Consider the following 12054-nt stretch of genomic DNA (forward strand, 5'->3'; position numbering starts at 1 on the left):
CACAAGGCAGCTCAGTTTCTCACTTTTAAATTTATTTTTCCACAATATCTCATATCAGAAAAAAAATCTAAAAAATACTGCGGACTCAGTTTTTTAAGCACTCTCAGATAAAGAAATAAAACATTTTCGTGCGAATTCTCCATTTGATTTACAATATTTCACTCCCCCCCTCCGGTAGTCACCCGTTTCAACCAATAGAATTGCTCTACGTTCCCTTGGTCTCCTATGTCTATCGCATTGTCTATCAATCCAAGAATCAGCCCTCAAGCAGGAACTTCCCCGACGATGTCTAAAATCAACGGAGCTCCTCCGCTCAGCACCGAAAGTTTGCGTCGCGGCCAGTAGCGAGGGAAAATTAACAGAGTTTTCACCACCCCTTCCCCCCTCCCGTCGTTTACAATCAACACCCCGTCCGCGTTCGGGCCGGGCGCAACCCTTTCAACCCCGTCTTTGACTCTGGCCTAATAATGAGCACCTCGCGGCAGTGGCGTACTTTGCGATATATCGATTGCTCTGCCATTTAAACCTGCGCAAAATAATCGATAAACAGGGTTCGCGACGAACACCTTAATAATCGATTCTTTACCATTGCTTCAAATGGGGAAAAATCGATAATCGATCATTTTGGCCTCGCCATTGCCTCGTGGATTGTTTGAACACCGTTGCGCGTTATCAATGTCTTCCTCCCTTCTAGACCTTTGACCAGCGTCATCTCTTAATTATTACCGACCGGTCTCGCCTCTCTGGACTCTTGCTCTGGCCTTTGAATCTCCATTTCAGGGATATTTAACGAGGGCTGAGAGGCCATCCATGTTTTAAAGCCAATATTTTCCCCGAACTGTTTGACTTCAGTTGAAAAAATGGAGGGGAAAGTTTATGTACATTTTAGAAATAAGAATAGCATTCTATTCCTGAATTGAAGATAAGATCGAGACAACTTCGATTGTTTTTAGTCAAATTTGAATTAATAACGATTCATTTTACTAAAATGACTCTGATTTTTTTTCTCTGTTTATTCTTTCTTCTCGTCTTCTTTAACCTCTATTTCGTCTTCCTCACTTTTTTCGTCTTTATTCTCTTCTTCCTCTTCTTTCTCCCCTTCTTTCTCCACTTTATATTATGTTTTCTATTTTTTCCTCTCTTTATGTTCTTCCTCCTCCTCGCCTACCTGATTCTTCCGAAGCAGAAGGGTGCTTACTGCTTATACGGATGAACCAGAAATACCAGTTCTTTATAATGCCGTGCTAAGGAAGAACGTCGTATGAACATTCGAGAGTTCCCATTTTTCCCGGATAAAATATAAATCATTGAGGAAAGTTATGAATGTTTTTTATTGAAATATTCGGATATATTAGATCAAATTGCGAAAAAAACTGTCTGAAAAATTAAAGTAAAAATATTCAATGATTTCCAAGTAAGTTCGTTTTTCCTTGGAAAAAATGGGCAACGTCTGAAGGCTCTTACGGTGTTCTTCCATAGCACGCCAGCACTGTAAAAATTAGTCTAAGCAACTGAATCCCTCTACAAAAAATTCCGGAAATGTTGGCCAAGAAATCACACATGCCGGCCTCCTGATCAACCTGTGAAAACTCTGCCCTGCTGAAGGAGAACGCCGTATGAACCTCCAGGCGTTGCCAAATTTCCTTCGACAAATCACGAATTTTCAAGAAAATTTATGAATACACTGAAAAAAAAACTCCGGCCATGGGAGCCGCAATTACGAGCTATATAGACATACCGTCCGTTCCGGGCTCTAAGGCCGAAAATTCCGGCCTTGGAGCCGTAGCTTCGGCCTCTAAACCCGGAACAATCGAAGCTACGCCTCCAGCAGCCGGAATTTTTGGCCTTTGAGCCCGGAACGGACGGTATGTCTATATAGCCCGTAATTGCGGCTCCCACGGCCGGAGTTTTTTTCAATGCATTTCTATTACAAATTTTCAGAGGATTTTGTTCGTAATTTGATCTAAAAAATCTGAAAATTTCAAGGAAAAATATTCATAACCTTCCTCAAAATTAAACATTTTATGCGAGGAAATTTGACAACTCTCGAATGTTCATACGTCGTTCTTCCTTAGCATAGCAGAACTGCCCACTGCCCATATTCCCAGATTCCCGCATTTTGCGGTCATTCACCTCTGGTTCGATGCGAGGCCTCCCTAATTCGCGCTCGGAATCCCATTTTATCGCGCGACGATCCCGGCCGGCGTGAGTTAAGTCTCGAGGCCGGTTCATAGTCTTATAGCGTCCGGTCCAAACGGAATCTGTAAAACTACCCTAATGCCCCCCCCCTCGCCGCGCCAGGCTTAAAAATCTCGCCGCTCGATCGGGTTATTAACCGGAAACGAACCATTCGATCTGGAATGTTGCTATCACGCCGTTAAACTCCCTGAGTGCCGCTGTAAAAGCCCGCCACGTCGCGCAGTTTATAGAAACTGAAATTAAGTGGAAGTTTTTTTTCCAAAAAATTTTCCCTCGGCTTTTTTCCTAATCGGTTTTGCATGAGCTCAGATATACTTTAAATCCAATTTTTTTAAACATCTGATCACCACTGAATAAGTTAAGCAACGTTGTGCGTGACAGCCAGAGTAATGCAAGTCTTCACGTGCGGTCAAAACTTTAAAAACAGGTTTATGTCAAAACTTTGTTTTTGACCTTAAGGTACACTTTTCTTAGGATCAAAAGGATGAATTTTCAAAAACTTTTTGTATTATTTTCCTTACCTTTTTTCCGAACTCCGGACGGAAGGGTTTGTTCTTGCTATTCTTCAAGAGAAAGAAAAATAAGTTTGAAGGCCTAATTTGCTATTTTTTTTAAAAAGGAAAAAAATCCATGAAAATCTCAATTTCCAGAATTATCCAAAACAGTCGCGTCTAAAGCTAGAATACAGTCTGAGGAATCAAAGAACAGAAAAGTTTTAAAATCCGTCCAGTAGAACCTGAAAAAAGTGTACCTTAGTATCAGTATAGTTAACATGGTGAAGATAAGCGACTCTCCTTAAGAGGGCTCTGTCTGCGGCCGAAAAGGGATCTTAGACTACGGAGGTAAAATTTTCAGAAGAGCGATTTCTGATAAAGTAGATTGATATAAAGAACAAGCAGTTTTAACGCATCAATGTTGAAGAGCGCGCTCATATCAAGGTCCACATTAGCTGGGGGTAAATTGATTTTGAAAATGACCAGAAACTAAATACATATCTCGATTGTAAGGGTAAATTCTTTGGGAAAAGTCAGTACGGCTCTTTGGGCCACTTCCGCCACCTGGAATTTCGGAATTTTTAAAACTTGACTAAAATTTTGAGATTCCCGTCCAATATACATCCTAACACCAAATTTTCACGAAAATTGGTCGAGTCATAGTAGCATTATAGGCTACGTCTGTCATTTTGGATTTTTGAATTTCAAAAATTTGACTAGAAATTCGAGTTTCCCGCCAAAAAATACCCCTCATAACCGAATTTCATAAACAAAAACGATCATGCAGGAGTCGAGAGAGCACTTACCTACCAAACTCACAAAGAGACACAAGTTCACGGAGAACTTCGAGAAAAACAATTCGATCAGTTTCCTTGGCAAAAATAATGCATAAGAAGTTATTCTGGAATTTTGATAGACATTTTGTCCGCACTGTAATTGAAAGTACTCAAATATTATGATTCTGATCGGTCACAAACCTCGAGCACTGAACGCAACAGAGTCATGTTGGGTTAAGTTAGGTCACGCATCTAAACTAACTTCCCGGCAAAGCTGGAAGTATCACTCGAATGGAAGGCGCCCCAATCCTGCATATGTACACACTGTTCCAACGACTTCAAGTGACAGAATTTTCTGGGCTCTGTATCTCTTTTAGTACACTATAGGCAGCCATGCTGCAGAAATAACCGTTTATGGGATAATTTGATGTTGCCAAATTTCTTCTAGAATTAAAAAAAATTCTAAAAATAAGCATGATACTAAGAAGGAACATCAAGGAAACTTAAGGACCAACATTTAAGGAAGCGATGTAACTTCAAATGAAACACTGTCGCATTATAGACGTGCGCACTTATTGATGATACCGACTTTTACAAGGAGGAGGACATTGGAACCTTGATAATGAACTTCACCTCTAAAACTTTCACGTGTTCATTATTCGTTCGAGTTATTGAGATATACCTATACAAGAGACAGTTTAAAAAAAAAAAAAAAAACAGAATTTTCATTCTCACGAGGCAACCCTAGTAAGGGGTCAGCGGGAGTGTCGAGCTGGACAATTGCGCGAGGGGATGGTCCAGCTAATCAGAGCCCATAGTTGCCGGTCCGTCGGCAGAAATCACCAAAGTCGCATTTCAACTCGCGACAAAAACGAGCGTTTCCGGCGCGCTCTGGCGGCCGTTTCGGGAACTCGACGGAATGGTCCCGTGTAATCCCCAATTACATCCTTTTATTGGTCGTCAGCGCCAGCTATTCCGACCGAGCTTTCGCTAATTTCCACGCCGGGACGACGCGACACGGCACATTCTGTCGCGCTGAGCAGAAACAGAGTATCTGCGTGGAGTTTTACATCAGAGTTCCGTGGTTCTCGCTCTGCAGAACAGCATTCTTCCCGAGTTCGACGGAGAGATTCCGATCCTTTCGGATTCTTGCGCATTTTTATCGACGACGGGTGGATTCTGCCCAGTGTTGCCACTTTTGGCGTATTGATGAAAATTTGTCGTTAAATGATATGCGTTAGAGATTGAGTTTAATATAGAAACACACCAAGTTGCAAGTTTGAACCGAGACTGGAGGCTTGAGGTTGTAACCTCTCTCAAGACTTCATGCTGAGAACCAAGTTTAACGAGTCTTTTCATTTTCATTATATTTTTCTTCAATTGACTTTGAATTATCTTAGACGGAATTTTTTTTTCCATAAGTGGAATTTAAAATTACCTAAAACTTTTTTTTTCCAAAATGCGAATTGGTGCATTTCTATTTAACTCGGTCTACAAGAGAGCTATGATTTTCATACGAGCGGCACGATAATGCTACGTGCGCAGACCTGGTGTGAAAGCCATGGAAATGAAGAAATCGACACGGTTAGAAGTCTTCGAAAAATTGACGTAAAGGCTCTGTATTACTATTGAAACCGTGCAACTCAGGTTGTTATTTACAACTAAACAATTAAAAGACTTGTCAATAATTTTTCCTCTAAAAATGATCTACTTCATTGCCATCTTTTTGATCATTTATCTGCAAAAATACTTATAAGCGTGTTCCTTTTTTTTTTTGCCAAATGATTTATTCGCGTATAAAATAATGTCAGTAGCATTACAAAGCCTCATGTCGTCTCCAAAAGAATTTCTCAATTGAGTAAAACTGTCGATGGAAACTCTCACCACAAGGTATTATCAGAGTGGGTGGGTGATGTCATACACCGTGTTTTTCGATGAGTGATATATTCGATAATATTTGACTCTCCGCAGAAACTTAGCGTTTGACGATATCTCATGATTAAGTTTTTGCTAATCTACATGATGAGCTTAAACTACCAAAACATGAATCTAGCACAGCCAGAGGGCTGATTGTTTAAATTGAAAGACAAAGAAGACAAAAGGGATATTAGGGAACCTATCGGTGGAAGCGGGTTGTTTCAATGGACAAAGAAGGTTGGTAATAGATTAACTAACAGCAAATAACGGGGGAACCTACAGTTAGTTCAGCATTTTCTCCCTTAGTCTATAGGTACCAACCATTTTAACCAATAGGATCACTCCATACTCCCTATGTCCTCTTTGTCTATAGCTTTGTCTATCAATTTCAATATCGGTCTGCAAGTCGGCTTTCTTTATAAGCCTATTTTGCTTCCTCTTTGTCCTCCGATCCAGAAAACGAAGACCCGGGTCTAAGAAGCTGGATGAACGAGGGTAAATAAAAAACCCTTTTAAGGGAGTTCATATAGACTTGACTAACCGATGGCTACCAAAAGACGAGAGTTTGATGTAAACGGCAACAAACGCTAGTGAAGGAGGCAGCGCGTCACCTGCGGATTCCTCTTCTCCGTCGAGTGCAAATAAAGCCGCAGAAATGTGGAGAATGTTTTTCCGGGCGCCTCTGGCTGGAGGCGGGACAACATCGGCGGCCGACAGGAATCTCGATACACGATCGAGACGCGCTCACCGCGGCCCGGGCCGACGGGACGGAGGTGTAAAATATAAAAATATGATCTGAAAATGAATCGCGGGCGGTAAAAAAGTCTCGACTCCCTCTCAAAGGCACTTGGCGGGGGCTCCAGCCGAGAAATTGAGGCTGGGTCGCGAGCCGATCCGCGCTGCCAGCTTTATCCTCGAAATTCAGACATTTTTCGGAGCAAGACAATACTGCCGTGCTAAGCACCGGAAAAAAAAGCACACTGGATCTAGAGTCCAGACTCTTAAAAACATCGACAAGAAAATGTACTCTTGATTCCATCAGAATCTAGCTTAAATCAAGAGCCAAGCCTCTTAATTTAAGCGGATATTTCGTTTTGATTCAAGCAAAAATCCGATTAAATCAAGAGTATTTTTTCTTGTCAATGTTTTCAAGAGTCTGGACTCTATATCCAATGTGTTTCTTTTCCAGTGAGGGAAAACGCCGTATAAGCCTTCAGACGTTGTCAAGTTTTCCTCGATAAAAACCGAAATTACTGGAAAATTTGCGAATATTCTTTCGAAATTTTTTGGACAGTTTTGCACGCAAATTTAAGTGAAACATCTGAAAATTTTAAGGGAAAACACATGAATGTCATAAAAAACACGTATTTTAGTAAGGGAAATTTGGCAACTCTCGAATGTTTATACGGCGTTCTACCTTAGCACGGCAGAATAGGTATGTTGCAGACTTTTTCTGGATTAAGAAGTATGTAAAATCTATAAGATGCAACAATGCAACTTGACATGTAAGGGCTCGTTCAAGTATTACGTAACGCCTTAGCGAGGGAGGGGGGTTTGAGCAAGCGTTACGGTGCGTTACATGGGGGGATTGGGTCAAGCCTAGCGTTACGTAACAAATCCAAGCCGGGGGAAAAAAAACTTTGAAAAAAACTTGCAAAAAATTGAAAATCCCGCCCCTCCTTTTGTGATCTCTTCCCGTCGTATTTCAGCGAAATATCATAAAAAAAATAGAATTTTTCAAACTGTTTCCTCGGCGTTTTCTTGACTTTTTGAAATGGGGGGGGGGGAGTAGGGCTACGTTACAGGTGCGTTACAAGGGGGGGGGGGTGTCGAAAAATCGGAAAAAGTGGTTTATGTGATATTTGAATGGCCCCTATGAGGGTTTTTATATAGTTTATGGTAAATTTGTTAGTGCAACGACACTGTGGACATTAGGAGGCTGTTAAATCTATGTAAAAATTCAAAAGTTGGAGTCGATCCATACCGCTTGACTGTTTGCTTTGCCAACATTGATAACAGTTTAGCGAGTTTCCTTTTGGTCAGAGAGAAACAGGAACTTTGAAGGGTACATTATTACTACCGCACCATTTGCGTTAGATTTGGGAGAAGTTTAAAGAGAAAATAACATACCTTTTTAAGTGCTCTGCAATTTTCGGTCCTGAAAGAAGAAAAAAAAGAAAATCATGAGCATCATTATAAAAATCAGGGCACTGCCTTCTGCATTGTTTAAGAAATGGTAACTTAAAAGTGTATCTGACCGGCACGACACAATTCATACTCATTCTTCGGCAAACGTTGATGACGGCGCAGAGATACAACTATTCGTGCTTGATGGATGCCCGTGTTGCTTCTGCAAAATTGAAGGCGCGATGGCACGAGACATGAATTACGGTTTATGCTGCCCATGAGGTGTGGCTCAGATTTAGGAGAATAGTTGAAGAATGTTGCCCAAATACGTCCTCTATTCTCGGATGTCAATACATACTGACTCGATTTTGCGCGTTCACCACGATATGCGTAGCAGACGCTTTTTCCAGAGATTATTTCCACTCTGGGCTCACTGGGTTGATGCTAAGTAACGATTTTATGACTGTTCGATACTGCCCCATTTGCGCTATGGTCAAGAATCGATTATTAAGAAGTTCGTTGCAAACACCCTGTTTATCGATCCTTTCCCATAGGTTTAAATAGCAGATCAATCGATAAATCGCAAAGCACGCCATGCCACTGATTTGAATGGGAACTTTGATGGCCATGGATTGAGTGACGCACTTTTCCAGCATTTTTGACCCCCCTCTCTCCTTGTAATGCTTTTGTGACTAGTGAGTCTCTATTCTAAAAAGAATATGACGTTGTGCCCTCCTCGATCCCTTCCTAGAGCGTCACGTAATTTAAGGACGGTCCCTTAAGGAAAGGAGCTGTTCAAGGAACGACTGTAAAAACGGCCCTGAAATTCTGATATGAAACGTGATCAATGTCGCGACACCATGCTCGGCTGCTCTGCCGTGCTGAGGAAAAACGACGTATGAACCTTCGTTGGTTGCCAAATTTATTTTCATAAAATACGAATTTTTGGCAAACTCGTGAATATTCTCCGTTCAATTTTTCAGAGAATTTTCTTCGTGATTAAATTTAAATTATATGAGAATTTCAAGAGAAAATCTTCGTAACTCTCCTCAAAAATAAACATTTCATTGAAGGAAATTTGGCCTCTCTCGAACGTTCACACGGCGTTTTTCCTTAGCACGTCAGTACTCTGCCAGGCTGAAGAAAACCGCCGTATGAACCTTCAGGAGTTGCCGAATTCCCTTTGATAAAACACGAATTTCCTGGTAATTTGATGACTATTTTCCTTCCAATTTTTCAGATAATTTTCTTGGCAATTTCACACGAAGTTCCTGAAAATGTTAAGGAAAAATATTTGTAACTTTTCTTAAAAATGAACATTTTACTGAAGGAAATTTGGCCACTCTCGAATGTTCATACGGCGTTTTTCCCCAGCACGTCAGTACTGCCGTGCTTGGAAAGAACGCCGTATGAACATCCGAGAGCTGCCACGTTTCCCTAGCTAAAACATGTATTTTAAGTGAAAGTTTTGCTCAATTTTCCTTGAAATTTTCAGATATTTTAGGATAAATTTCGTACAAAATTGTCTGAAAATTTCGGATAATAATATTCGCAATTTCCCCAGTAAATTAGGGTTTTATCGGTGAAAATTTGACAGCGTCTGAGGACTCACACGGCGTTTTTCCATAAGACGTCAGTACTGTCATCCGAACTCTGAGCAAGTGATAGGTGCCGAGCGCGATGAAAATGAGACGGAGACTTGGAAATGGCAAGTTTTAATTAAAAGCCTCCGGGCTCTTCTTCGTCGTGCCGACGCGGCCGAGGCCCTGCGTAACGTTGCGTTACCGAGTCATTATTCACCCGTCAATGCGAATCTAATTTATTGTCGTTTGCCTAAACGCCCCCGTTATTCCGCGGCGTCAGGCCTCGTGGCTTTCTGCTCCGACACCATCATGGTCGAATTCGTCCCCGAACACGCCTCTACTCATCTTCTCAGCCAGGTGTTATCCGTGCTAAGGAAGAACGCCGTATGAACCTTCGAGAGTTGCCAAATTTCCCTCGATAAAATGTTCATTTTTGAGGGAAGTTATGAATATTTGTCCTTGAAATTTTCGGGAACTTCAGGTGAAATTGCGAACAAAATTATCTGCAAAATTGGAGAAACAATATTTACAAATTTTCTCGAAAATTCGTGATTTACCAAAGGAAATTTGGCACCGCGTGAAGGCTTATACGACGTTTTTCCGTAACACGGCAGTCATCTTCTCAGCGCAAAAGTGCTATTCTACTTCCGTGCTAAGGAAGAACGCTGTATAAACCTTCAAGCGTTGCCAAGTTTCCTTGGATAAAATACGAATTTATTGAGAAAGTTATGAATATTTTTCTTCCAATTTTTCAGACAATATTGTTCGCATTTTAATCTAAAATATCTGAAAATTTCAAGGACAAATATGTATAACTTTCTTCCAAAGTTAATATTTTATCGGTGGAAATTTGGCAACTATCGAATGTTCATACGGCGTTTTTCCTCAGCACGGCAGTATACGCTCTGACGGCCTTTCGTTAAATACGTAACGCTTTACTACCATGCTAAGGAAGAGCAGAGTGCGAACGTAAAATAATAAATAGCTTCATACTTCATTTTATAATTCGGGAACTACTCAACGTCAATGCGTCAGTTGCGCTGGTCACAAAATCGTGTTTTGATGCTTGTGTTTGATAGATCAGCAAAAAGTAGTGAGATCTGTCTAAACAGCAACTTTCAACGTTTCATATTAACCGAGATATCGCGCTTTAAAAAATTCGGTTTATGACGTCATCCACCGCGGACAGCGACACCCTTGGTTTCTTCCACCTTACTTCTATCAATCAGCGAAACACACATTTGCACTGGTTACTCAACGTAAAACTCAGATGAAAGCAAGGTGGAGGAAACCAAGGGTGTCACTGTCGCAGTGAATGACGTCATTGACCGAATTTTTTAAAGTAGGATATCTCGGTTAATATTGAACGTAGAGAGTTGCTGTTTGGATACATCTCATTAATTTTGGCTGATTCACAAGAATCAAGCACAAGAACACGATTCTATGACCAGCGCAACTGACCACTTTTGGTAAACTTCCGTGGTTCTTCCTCTTTGTGCGAAGAAAACTCTATGTAAACTTCAAGGGATGATATTGATTTTGATCTCTCAAACACAGGTTTTCTAAATGGCAATATTTGTTGAAATCAAAGTCTTGTCGGACACGCGGCTGCGAGACTCGTCAAAAGAGGGGTATGCAACCATCTGCGCACACTAGATCTAGGGGAGCATAGGCCGCATACCTCAACCCATAATTCAAGACCGCAAAGCCCCAATGTGCATCAGCGTTGCCGATATTGTCGGCTATGAAATAACCTATTCCAAACACCTTATGAAGAAATTCGAAATACAGCGCACTATATGGAAATCGCGAAGGGAGGGTCCAGATGAACCACTTAACAAGTCCGTCCATGAAAAACACCCGCTGTGAATTCCATTGTACAACTGCACATAACTTAATACTCCCTCATAACAAACTACCCCAATTAAATCTTCAAAGATGGCGGGTCTTGAAAGCTCGCTCAGGTATTATCTTCATTTCACTGATCAAAGGAGAATCTCGACGGATGCTGAGGGACTGCACCAGGTATTCGGATATCGAGGTTGATGTTGGAGTATTGGAAGTTCATTTTCGGGTTAAAAATATACATTTTTTCTGAATAATATTCGATGTATCGGCACGAGATCCTTGAGATTTTCGAAGAGAGATTATGTAATCTTCTTTGACATTTTTTTAGGCTCGATCATACGGGAAAAAATGTCAGGGGGTTATCCCTAAAATTGAGGTATTACCCCAATATATTCGATGATATGGACATTTTCAACTAATTTTGGGAGTAATGCAACTCAATCTAGGGTAATACCGCAACATTTGGGTTATTAACTAATTAATTGGGGATTACCACTATTAATAATGGAGACTGTGGCGTAGCTAGGAATTAATTAAAATACATGGACGTTCATACGTCCTGTCCATTTACGTTATTTTGTGTACGTTCCTGACAATATTTTATATCTGCCCTCCAAAAGTAAAAAAAAGGTACCATTAACGAGGCTAAGGGGGGGATCTAGACCCCCTAGACTCCCCCCCCCCCTCATCTACGCCACTGATTGGAGATGTTCTTATCATCCAACAGTTGCGACTTAACCCCCACCTCTTTTCCCCGTGCACAATTGTTTCCGATATTTTATCATAAAAATAAGGGAGCCGTCTAAAAGCCACGAGCGTGATTCGCAATTGGTTGAGACGTTAACGTGTAAATAATTTCCGGTGGCAATTTTCGGTCGTTAAAAGCTCAAGAAGAACCCTTCCCGAAGCGCACTTGACGGAGGGGGCTCCAATAGGCCCCCAAAGATTGCTTACAAATTGTTTACTTCAATTCTGCCGGTCCCCTCCTCTGGATGGAGCTGGAGAATGGGCGTTTTGAGAGGGAATTGATTCGGTCGTTTGTTTTGTCAAGGAGAGAGCAAGGATCAACTTGAGGTGATAATAAAAGCCGTCCCTCCTCTCGAGATCCCC

General features: G+C 41.2%; 1 protein-coding gene across 1 annotated transcript in view; it reads right to left on the reverse strand.

The window, feature by feature from the left end:
• The window catches only part of LOC140225303 (uncharacterized), a gene marked incomplete in the record, with an annotated part of 187734 nt that overhangs the window by 169213 nt on the left and 6467 nt on the right, over positions 1 to 12054 (reverse strand). Inside the window, 1 exon segment of the mRNA XM_072303742.1 lies at positions 7533 to 7544.

Source organism: Bemisia tabaci, chromosome 8, assembly GCF_918797505.1.
Source record: "Bemisia tabaci chromosome 8, PGI_BMITA_v3".
In the NCBI taxonomy this organism is placed as follows: Eukaryota; Metazoa; Arthropoda; class Insecta; order Hemiptera; family Aleyrodidae; genus Bemisia; species Bemisia tabaci.